Source organism: Mauremys reevesii, linkage group 7, assembly GCF_016161935.1.
Source record: "Mauremys reevesii isolate NIE-2019 linkage group 7, ASM1616193v1, whole genome shotgun sequence".
In the NCBI taxonomy this organism is placed as follows: Eukaryota; Metazoa; Chordata; order Testudines; family Geoemydidae; genus Mauremys; species Mauremys reevesii.
Genome location: NC_052629.1, coordinates 57,931,090 through 57,943,221, shown reverse-complemented (window position 1 = coordinate 57,943,221; position 12,132 = coordinate 57,931,090). Strand labels below are relative to the sequence as shown.

The 12,132-nt window shown below is 46.4% G+C and overlaps 1 protein-coding gene across 1 annotated transcript in view; it reads left to right on the top strand.

The window, feature by feature from the left end:
• Positions 1–3,809: 3,809 nt before the first annotated feature.
• The window catches only part of ANXA11 (annexin A11), a 57,387-nt gene continuing 49,064 nt past the window's right edge, over positions 3,810–12,132 (top strand). Inside the window, exon 1 of the mRNA XM_039481573.1 lies at positions 3,810–4,217. The gene's annotated coding sequence lies outside the window, so the exon portion shown is untranslated. The remainder of the gene's footprint in view (positions 4,218–12,132) is intronic.

Sequence of the window (12,132 nt, the reverse complement as noted above, 5' to 3'; positions counted from 1 at the left end):
GCTGGCCTTCAATAAGTTTTGAAGTGTAGTGTGGCCTTGTCCTTCCATTCATTTGGGCCAGCAGAAGAAACTTCTCCACAGGCAAAGGCTCTGCTGTGCACAAACTCCTCCCACAGCTCCAACCAGTACAGCCCAACTATGTAGCATAAGTGGCATGGATGAGCCCACTGCACAAAGATGAATTTCACTCTCAGTGAAAACACACAGACACAGACACAGAGTTAAGATTGAAACTCTAACTCTGGATGGTTTGACTTTAAAGTCTCAGTTGTAAAGTTGAGTTGGTGTCTTTTGGTGTTTTTAATTTATTTTATTTTTTGCTAGTAATACGCAGAAAGGTTGAATTTCACCCAAAGTGCAGGGACTCTCTCCTACATCTAGTCAGCAATGTTACTTAAACTGGGACTTTGACAAAAGAAATTTTAACTGGAGAATTCTCTGTTTATTTTTTTGGGTTGACTTTCTAAATACACCTCTACCCCAATATAACGCGGTCCTCGGGAGCGAAAAAATCTCACCTCCTTATAGGTGAGACCGCGTTATATCAGATTCGGTCCAGTATGGTGTACTGGCAAGAGCCAGTATGCCGTGCCAGACTGGACTGGCTTCTCCTGTGGTGATTTAAAGGGCCCCGTGCTCCAGCTGCTGTGGGGAGCACAGGGCCCTTTGTCAGAGCTCCGGTGGTGATTTAAAGGGCCCGGGGCTCCCCGCAGCGGCTAGAGCACAGGGCCCTTTAAATCACCGCCCGAGCCCCAGCTGCCAGAGCCCCAGCGGGGATTTAAAGGGCCCAGGGCTCCAGCCACTGTGGGAGTCCCAGTCCCTTTAAATCATCGCCGGAGCTCTGGCAGCGGGGCTGGGGAAGGGATTTAAAGGGCCCGGGGCTCCCCGCAGCAGCTGGAATCTCTGGCCCTTTAAATCACTGCCTGAGCCCAGCTGCCAGAGCCCCGGTGGGGATTTAAAGGGCCGGGGCTCCACACGAATTCGGATGTAACGCAGTGAAGCAGCGGGGCTCAGGTGGCGCTTTAAAGGGCCCGGGGCTCCCCCCTGCTTTACTGCGTTATATCCAAATTCATGTTATATCGGGTTGTGTTCTATCGGGGTAGACGTGTATTTGGATTTCCATGAGATCAGTCAAGCTCATCTTTGTTAAAGTGCTGTGAGATCTACTGATGAAAAGTAATGTATAAGAGCTAAGTATTATTATTAAAGTAATATATAAGAGCTAAGTATTATTATTATATCTAGAGCCGGATGCTGCACTAAACATTTAAACCAACCCTAGAATGGCCTGTTGGCTTAGCTACGTTGCTGTCCGTGTTCATAACACCCAGTCTGTCCTCTAACTTACTTACTCTCCCTAGACTCTGTACCCTCTGTGTTTTGGGATTCTTGTTTCCCCAAAGGTTCCTGGCCTTTGCTTTTCTTTGCTCTCTGACATTGTGCAAACATATGCCTCCTTTTCACTTTGCCAGCTACTTAGCTTAATCTCCTGGTCTCTGGAGCAGTGATGTTGATGCTCCAACCCAGTTAGAATTCATACTACATACCTCCTAAGCTATACTGCTCCTATCACACGGCGCTTCCATATTCCCCTTGGTCCATATGTGCCTACGTAGTACAGTTAATATAGATCCCAGCAATATCGAGGTATAGTTTAAATGATTCCTTCCAATGTGCATCAGCTTGCACTTGTCAACAGTGAATGTAGTCTACCTTCATGCTACCCATTCACCTAACTTTGTTAGGCCCTTTGAAGTTCCTAGTCTTCACTGTTTTTGATAAACCTAAATAATGTTGTCTCATCTGCAAAGTTGGATGCATTGCAGTTCCTTCCTTCTTCCAGATGGTTTACAAATCTTCACAATCAGCAGTTCCTGTATAGAACTTTAGGCTACTCACTTTGGCCTGTGAAAAATTGAACATTTATGTGTACCCTGTTTTCTCTCTTGGCTTGTTTCTAATCCATGACTTTAATTCATACTCCATTACTATTTTGTTTCAGTAGTAGCCTCTTGTGAGGGACTTTGTCAAATGCTTTTTGCAAGCTCAAAAAAAAAAATTAACCAGTTTACCTTCCTCCACTGATTTCTTGGTGCTTACTCTCACAGAATTCTAGTAGATTGAAGGAAGAGTCATGATTTTCTTTAGCAGAAGCTGTGTTGCTTTGCCTTTATCATATTTTCACACAGGTGTCTAATAATTTTATTTTAAATGATCGTGGCATGCGGCTTTCCTTATAGTGGAGTAAGGCTGATGGGCTTGTAGCACCCAGGGTCATCCTCAGCACCACTTATGAACATAAGAACAACATTCCCAACTCTCCAATACATTAGCTGATGTTAAGGAGATATTGCAGATTTTTGGTAGCAGTTCAGCTACTTCATTCTTAAATTCCTTCAGAACTCTTTGGGTGCATATCATCCAGTCCCCTGACTCAATCTATTTAGTTTATTCAAGAGAAGGTGACAGCATCATGCTCTACACCTACCTACATGGGGTAGAGATTTCTGATAATAGACAGCTCTTTAGGTCATGTCTACACTTACAAGCTGTACCTATACAGATCTGCCACTGCACGAGCACTCTGTTATGCCAATGGGAGAGAGCTCCCCAGTTGACATAAAATCAGTTCAACCAGCAGCTGTAGCTATGTTGGCGGGAGAGCATTTCCCACCGACATAGCGCTGTGCACACTAGTGCGTATCCCTGCAAAACTTATGTGGCTCAGGGGTGTGTCTTTTTTCAGTGACGTTCTCACCTTTTATCATCTGAATGGAAGCAGAAGGGATAATCAGGGCTAGAAAGCAGCTACTTGGTGGGTGAAAGGGAGGGTGTAACTGTAACAGTTGTTTTCAAAATAACCATGTCATCAGTGCCGTATTTTCTAAACAAAATGAAAAGCCTGAGGCAGGGGCGGCTCTAGAAAATAGGCTGCCCCAGGCAGCGCGGTGTGCTGCGCCGCCCTTCCTCGGTTCTGCGGCGGGTCCCCCCTTCTCGCCGTTCTCTGAGCCCGCCGGCGGGTCCATCGCGGAGGGCCCGGGACCTCCCGCGGGCGCGCGCGGCTGCGGGGGGGGGGGCGGCGGGTCGCCGCGCTGCCTGCAGCTGCGCAGTCAGGCCGGCGGCGCGAGAGAGCCGCGCAGCGCCACCCCAGCCCTCCGCGCCGTCGTGCCTGGCGGTCCGTCGTCCTCCGTGCACCACTGGGTGGCACTGCAGCAGGCCAGCCTGCGGCCCCCCCCCCCCCCCCCGCCCGCCCCCTTGAGCAGTTTGTGCTGGCTTGGTTTGCTGGTGCCCTGAAGGCCTGAGGCTACCACACCAATACTTCTATGTACCAACCTCTTTGGAGCACGGCCAGTCTTTGTTCTGTGCTTGTACCGAACTTAGTACAATGGAGTCCTGGGTACCCTAGGTACCATGGCACTATAAAGAGTAATTATTATAGTGTGTGTGAAAGGATAGGAGTGGAGTGGTGACTTAGGGAGGGGCTGGCTTCTCAACTTCTAAAGGGCTATTAAAAAGCCTGACCAAGTGCTTTGTTCTGACCTATCGTCTGTACAACCTCAGGCTGACTTCAGCGAGTTTGGGGAGGGTCCAGTCAGCTGGGAGTTAGTCAAAAGGATGTTGCAAGAAAAAAATTGCATAAAATATTCTATAAGTTTCCTTTTAGGTTTAGTGACAGTGGAACTGCAGCCTAGTACGTGGGAGACCCCCTGGCTCCACATACAGGCAGGTGTTAGCGTAGTTATGCAGCCTATTTTGGGCGAGTTTTCAAGCCCCACCCAGGCCCTCGGGCGTGCACTGCTAACCCTTTGTAACACTGACCCAGCCCGGGAAACCCACGCGCTGCTGCGTGGGCAGCCGCTGAGCGGGAGGAGCAGGAGCGAGAGCAGGCGCTGGAGCTGGAGCTCGCCCGGGGCACAGCAGAGCTCTCCGGAGCACGGAGCGAGCCACACCTGCATTTTCCGAGCGCAGCAGCCCGCTGGGCTCCAGAGAGCCCCGCCTTTCCCCAGGCTGCAGGGCGCGCTCTCATGTTTTCCACTGCTGCTGCGGGCGAGTGACACTCTCCTCCCCGCCCCGGGCCCGGCCGAGCCCACAGCGGGGAAGCAGGAAGAGCTCTTGTCAGCAGCTGCGGCTCCTCCTCCTCCTCCTCCCCCCGCAGAGCGCCTCGGCCCACGGGAGCAGCGGCCGCCTCAGCTTCCGGGGAGCCCCGCGTCCCCCAGGTAGGAGCCGGGGTGCAGGGGAGGCTGGGCCAGCCGGGGGGCGCTGGGATTGCCGGGGCCGGGCTGGCAGGCGAGGCGGAGCAGTGGGGAGCGGCGCAGGAGCGCCCGCGGCACCTGGACGGGGCTGGGCGGGCGTGCGGGACCCTTCCTCCCCAGCTCCTCACCCTCTTTCTCTGCTGCGCGCCCAGCCCCGACTGCAGTTCCCCGGCCCGAGGCCGAGCTCCCGGCAGCCAGAGGCGAAGGAAACCCCCACCCTGAAAGCCTGGGGAGCTGCAGCGGGACAGAACCAGGCAGAGTCCGGCCCCTCGGCTGGAGCGTACCCAGGGTTTCTGGTGTTGCTGGATTGGGACTGCGAACTGGGGGGGGTGGGGGCTGTCTTTCTGTGCCGTGCAGCACCTAGCCACAGGCAGGACTGCCATGGAAATACGCGTCAATTTCACTGCTCAGTAACTACTGCTGAAAAGACAGGAGGGGTATGTATACGGGGGAGGGGAGGAGTATAAGCTTCCATATTTACATTTCTTCCCCCCCATGCACACATTTTCCTACACTTCTTTTGGGCAGTAGCCAACAGCGTGATGCCATGTGGTTGCTTCCTGGTATGGTCCAGGAGAGTGGCTAATAAAAATAACCTTGTTGAAATATATTGTTAAATATTACATAGGTCATACATGTGCCTTTTAATCAGCTGAAAGTGTTTCCTCTTCACCTGAATTCCCTCCAGAGTGTTGTCACATCACATGCTCTTCGTAGGTGTGTTACATTTAATTTCAGAAAGGGGGAACTACACAAAAACTGGGAGGTTAGTTAAACAAAAATTAAAAGTTACAGCACTAAAAGTAAAATTCCATGCAGCTTGCAGAGGAACTTTTAAAAGACACCATAATAGAGGTTCAACTTAAATGTATACCCCAAATTTAAAAAAAATAGCAAGAGAACCAAAGAAGTACCACTGTGGCTAAACAAAAAGGTAAAAGAAGCAGTGAGAGGCAAAAAGGCATCCTTTAAAAAGTGAAAGTTAAATCCTACTGAGGAAAATAGAAAGGAGCATAAACTCTGGCAAATGAAATGTAAAAATATAATTAGGAAGTCCAAAACAAATTTTGAAGAACAGCTAGCCAAAGACTCAAAAAGTAATAAAAAAAAATGTTTAAGTAAAGAAGTAGGAAGCCTACTAAACAACCACTGGGGCCATTGGACGATCAAGCATGATAAGGCTATTGTGAGAAACTAAATGATTCTTGGCATCGGTCTTCATGGTCAAGGATGTGAGGGAGATTCCCAAACCTGAGCCATTCTTTTTAGGTGACAAATCTGAGGAACTGTCCCAGATTGAGGTGTCATTAGAGGAGGTTTTGGAACAAATTGATAAACTAAACAGTAATAAGTCACCAGGACCAGATGGTATTCACTCGAGAGTTCTGAAGGAACTCAAATGTGAAATTGCAGGACTACTAACTATGGTATGTAACCTATCATTTAAATTAGCTTCTGAACCAAATGACTGGAAGATAGCTAATGTGAAGCTAATTTTTAAAAAGGGCTCCGGAGGTAACAGTGGCAATTACAGGCCGGTAAACCTGACTTCAGTGCCGGGCAAACTGGTTGAAACTATAATAAAGAACAAAATTGTCAGACACATAGATGAACATAATTTGTTGGGGAATAGTCAATGCGGTTTTTGTAAAGGGAAATCATGCCTCACCAATCTGCTAGAATTCTTGGAGAGGACCAACAAACGTGGACAAGGGGTGGATATAGTGTATTTAGATTTTCAGAAAGATTTTCAGACCTTTTGACAAGGTCCCTCACCAAAGGCTATTGAGCAAAGTAAGCAGTCATGGGATAAGAGGGAAGGTTCTCTCATGGATTGGTAACTGGTTAAAAGATAGGAAACAAGGGGTAGGAATATATGGTCAGTTTTCAGAATGGAGAGAGGTAAATAGTGGTGTTCCCCAGGGGTTTGTACAGGGCCCAGTTCTATTCAACATATTCATAAATGATCTGGAAAAAGGGCTAAACAGTGATGTGGCAACATTTGCAGATGATACAAAACTACTCAAGACAGTTAAGTCCCAGGCAGACTGCCAAGAGCTACAAAAGGATCTCAAAACTGAGTGACTGGGCAACAAAATGGCAGATGAAATTCAGTGTTGATAAATGCAAAGTAATGCCCATTGGAAAGCATAATCTCAACTATACGTATGAAATGATGGGGTTTAAATTAGCTGTTACCACTCAACAAAGAGATCTTGGAGTCATTGTGGATAGTAATCTGAAAACATCCACGTGGTGTGCAGCGGCAGTCAAAAAATGTTGGGAATCATTAAGAAATGGATAGATAATATCATATTGCACAACTTTAAACGGAGCATGTTCTGTAATTGAGCAGGGATGTAAGATCAAAACAATGTTAAGCGAGAGGATGTTAAGTGGGGAGTTACTGTATATAAATCCATGGTATGACCACACCTTGAACACTGTGAGCAGATCTGGTCACTCCACCTCAAAAAAGATATATTGGAATTGGAAAAGGTACAGAGAATGGCAACAGAAATTATTAGGGATATGGAACAGCTTCCATATGAAGAGAGATTAATAAGACTGGGACTTTTCAGCTTGGAAAAGAGATGACTAAAGGGGGATATGATAGAGGTCTATAAAATCTTGACTGGTGTGGAGAAAGTGAGCAAGGAAATGTTGTTTATTCCTTCACATAACACAGGAACTAGGTGTCACCCGATGAAATTAATAAGTAGCAGGTTTAAAACAAAAGGAAGTACTTTTTCATACAACATATAGTCAATCTCTAGAACTCATTGCCAGGGATGTTGTGAAGGAATTATAACAGGGTTCAAAAAAGAACTAGATAAGTTCATGGAGGATTGATAGCCATTGATGGGCAGGGATGCAGTGCCATGCTCTGAGTGTCCCTAGCCTCTCTTTGCCAGAAGCTGGGAGTGGGCAACAGGGGATGGATCACTTGATGATTGCCTGTTCTGTTCATTTCCTCTGGGGCACCTGGTACTGGCCACTGTCGGAAGACAGGATACTGGGCTAGCTGGACCATTAGTCTGACCCAGTATGGCCATTCTTGTGTTCTATGTTCTTATTCATGCTGGGAGGTGCGATTAGCAGTTTGTGTAGATGTGCTTGTGCTAGCTGTGTTTGAGCTAACATCTAAACATAGCAGTGTGTCCATGGTGGCACAGGCAGCCACTTGGCCTGGAGTACAATCCTTCCCGACCCCCTGGCTATGTACTGGGGTGGCAAGCCTAAGCTGTCATCCATGCCACTACGGACACGCTGCTGTCTTTTAGGTACTAATGTGGGTACTTCTGTGTGAGCTGGGAGACATGTTTTCCAGCTCAAATGTAGACATAGCCAGAGAAAGGAACTGTCAGATGAATGGGAATCCCTGCCATGAGGTGGAGCATATAGGGCAGGGGTGGGCAACCCCGAGGGCCACATTGGGGTTGCAAAACTGTATGGAGGGCAGGGTAGGGAAGGCTGTGCCTCCCCAAACAGCCTGGCCCCCACCCCCTCCCACTTCCCGCCCCCCTCAGAACCCCCAACCTGTCCAACCCCCCCCCGCACCTTGTCCCCTGACCGCCCCCTCCTGGGACCCCCCACCACCAACTGCCCCCCTGGGATCCCACCCTGCTCCCTGTCCCCTGACATCCCTGCCCCCTATCCACAGGCCCCCCAGGACCTCCGATCCATCCAACCCTCCTGTTCCTTGTCCCCTGACTGCCCCCTCCTGAGACCCCATCCCAAACTGCCCCCAGGACCCCACTCCCTATCCAATCACCCCTCCTCCCTTCCCCCTTCTGGGACCCCAGGGACCCAACCCCCTATCCAGTCCTCTCGTTCCATGTCTCCTGACCCCTTCCCCCCCGAACCTCCGCCTCAACCAACTGCCCTCTGTCCCATGACTGCCCCCCGGGACCTCCTGCCCGTTATCCAACCCCCCTCTTCCCCCGCCCCCTTACCGTGCTGGTGGCAGGAAAAGCTTATTGGAAAGCCTGGGAGGTGGGGGTGCAAGCCATGCTGCTCGTGTGGCGGCATGGCTGCGGGGGAGGGGGGGGGAGGGCGGAGGGCCCGGGGATTAGCCTCCCTGGCTGGGAGCCCAGGGGCTGGCCAGGACGGTCCTGCAGGCTGGATGTGGCCTGCGGGCTGTAGTTTTCCCACCTCTGATATAGGGGATGGATCTAGTGTCTCAAGGGGGAATTGCAAGCGATGCTTCAGGAAGTGAGGGGAAACTGCATTGGGGAAAAAGACATGGGAGTGTGCATGGCGGCTCTTTCCCTCAACCCATAAAATATATACATACAACTGCCATTGGGTAAGCCATCAGAAATAAATGTCCTAGACCAAGCCTTAAAATACATATAAGGCTGTTTTCTCTGTTTACAGTGGAGTTATGCCAGCAGAGAACTTGGCCTCATATCTATCTCCTTATTGAGCAAGGCAGAGTTCCCAGACTCACTGAGGTTCTTGTGGAAATCCCACCTGCTAATCCTATACCTAGTAGTCACCAGAAGTCCTGCATCATGAGAGCCTGTCATGCTGTCCTGCAGTGGCTCAAGAGCATAGGTACCAATGTCAGGGCAGACTGTTAAGAACCAGGGCACAAACCCCAAATTGTTTCTGAGTTCTATACTTAGATTTCACTAGCCAATTATCAAGTGTAAATTCCTCAAGCACTGTACTAGCCTTAACATGGAGTCATAGACAGTCCCCTGGGGTACTCCGATCTATCTTGTGATAGATGGTCCCTTACACCAAAAATCACAATAATACTCAGATTACTCCCAGTCCCAAAGGACCAGTCCCTTACCCCAGTTCAATTGCATCTTAGATCTCTCACCAAAAACAATGCTTGTATCCAAACTTGTAATAAACTGTCTAAAGAGTTACTAACTAGGAAAAGGAAATAAGTGGTATTTACAAGGTTAAAGCAGGTAAACGTAGATAAACACAAATGGGTTCCGATCTTAAGTTTCCAAAAGTAATAGAAATTTTTATAATAAGCAAACTTTCTATGTTCTTTAGTACTAACCTAGACTAAGCACTGGTATTCTTTTGTTTATGCTTAATAATCTTTGCCCTTCTGAGTTCAAGCAGCATAAAAGATACAGTTCCTCCTTGCTAGGGCTTTTGATTCCTTCCCGCCTTCTGCAAATTCAACTGTTGGGAGGAATTCACTTGCACATCTCCTGGGGAGGGAGGGGGAGAGAGGAGCAGTCAACAAAGTCTTTTGTCCTCTGAGATTCCACAATGGTTCCTCTGGTGGAGTTGGCCTTCTTTTCTTGGCCAGGAGATAACACCTCCTGCTGGAAACTAATATGTCACACTCGATGCTTCTCTTTTGTCTGGTGACATAGGCTTTGGCTACACTTGCACTTCAAAGCGGCGCTTTGAAGCGCTAAGTGTAGTCAAAGCGCCAGCGCTGGGAGAGAGCTCTCCCAGCGCTGTCCGTACTCCACCTCCCTGTGGGGAATAACGTACAGCGCTGGGAGCCGTGCTCCCAGCGCTGGGGCTTTGACCACACTGGCGCTTTGCAGCGCCGCAATTTGCAGCGCTGGAGAGGGTGTGTTTTCACACCCTGCTGCAGCGCTGCAAATTTGCAAGTGTAGCCAAGGCCTTACAGTTACAAACACTTCAATATTGCCTTATAACTAGTCAAGCAATTTAAAAAATAATTACGATTAATCACGTGATTAATTGTGCTGTTAAATAAATGTTGTTCTATTATTGTTTACGTATTTTGGGGTGTTTTCTACATTTTCAAATATATTGATTTCAATTACAAGACAGAATAAAAAGTGTACAGTGCTCATTTTACATTTATTTTTTGCTTACAAATATTTGCACTGTAAAAACTAAAATAAACAGTATTTTTCAATTCATCTCACACAGGTACTGTAGTGCAATCTCTTTATCATGAAAGTTGAACTTACAAATGTAGAATTATGTACAAAAAAATAACTGTATTAAAAAATAAAACAGTGTAAAACATTAGAGCCTACGAGATCACTCAGTTCCACTTCTTATTCAGCCAGTTGTTAAGACAAACAAGATTGTTTACATTTATGGGAGATAATGGTGCCCACTTCTCACTTTCAGGTGACATTGTAAATAAGAACAGGCATTCACAAGACACTGTTGTAGCCAGCATCGCAGGATATTTCAACCACCATGCCAGAGGACATGCGTCCATGCTGATAACAGGTTCTGCTCGATAACCATCCAAAGCTTTCAGATGCCACCAGCAGAAGGTTGCTTTTTCTTTTTTCGTGGTTTGGGTTCTATAGTTTTTGCATCGGAGTCTTGTTCTTTTAAGACTTCTGAAAGCATGCTCCGTACCTCATCCCTCTCAGATTTTGGAAGGCACTTCTGATTCTTAAATCTTGGGTTGAGTGCTGTAGCAATCTTTGCATTTTGTCAAATCTGCAGTGAAAGTGTTCTTAAAATGAACAGCATGTGCTAGGTCATCATCCGAGACTGCTATAACATGAAATATATGGCAGAATGTGGGTAAAACAGAGCAGGAGACATACAATTCTTCCCCAAGGAGTTGAGTCACAAATTTAATTCGTTTTTTTTTTTTGTTTTTTGTTTTTAACAAGCAGTATTAGCATGGAAGCATGTCCTCTGGAATGGTGGTTGAAGCATGAAGGGGCATATGAATGTTTAACATACAGTATCTGGCATGGAAATACCTTGAAATGCTGGCTACAAACGTGCCATGCAAACGCCTGTTCTCACTTTCAGGTGACATTGTAAATAAGCAGTGGGCAGCATTCTCTCTTGTAAATGTAAACAAGCTTGTTTGTCTTTGTAATTGGCTGAAAAAGAAGTAGAACTGAGTGGACTCATAGGCTCTAATGTTTTACATTGTTTTATTTTTGAGTGAGTGAGAGGTGATAAATCGATCCCTGATAGATCGATCGCCACCCGCCAATCTGGCGGGTAGTGTGGATGTACCCATAGGCTCTAAAGCTTTACATGGTTTTGTTTTTGAGTGCAGTTATGTAACAAAAAACAAACAAAAAAAAATGGTAAGTTGCACTTTCACCATAAAGAGATTGCACTAAAGTATTTGTATGAGGTGAATTGAAATATACTAGTTCTTTTATCATTTTTACAGTGCAAATATTTGTAATAAAAAATAATATAAAGTGAGCACTATACACTTTGTAGTCTATGTTGTAATTGAAATCAATATATTTGAAAATGTAGAAAAACATCCACAAATATTTAATAAATTTCCATTGGTATTCTATTATTGTTAAACCGTGTGATTAAAACTGCAATTAATCGCGATTTTTGAGTTAATTGTGTGAGTTAACTGCGATTAATTGACAGCCCTACTTATAACATGAGATACAGATATTATGACATTAATGCATGCAGCAATTTACAAGCATTTCATAACATCTGAACACTAAACATGCTTAGAATTCTAATACCTATTTTAATAATACTAACACACAGGTGAGTGAGATTCCAGCTATGTATTTGTTAGTGTTTATTTGAGACATGGGGACCTTGGTGTGAGCTACCTGGTCTGCCAGCATCATGGTATCAAAACTATCAAAATGAATTTTTGAAACCACATTTGTGGTGAGGGTTTAAAGTCATCAAAGCAGCTCTGTATGTAATATGATATTTAATGTGTTGTTTAAAAAAAAATAGTTTGGGGGTGGAGGGGAGTTGTATTAGCTTAAAAATCCACGCAGTGATTCTTTGCCTGAGCTCAAGGCTACAGAATATTTTATTTACTAGTTCATAAATCAGCCAGTTATGGTAAATGCAGTCTCTGGAGGACCATTTACTATCTGGTAGCATGGGAAAAAGGTCGCATGGGATTAAATGTAATTATGATCCAGAGATGGCAAGAGGGAAGCTC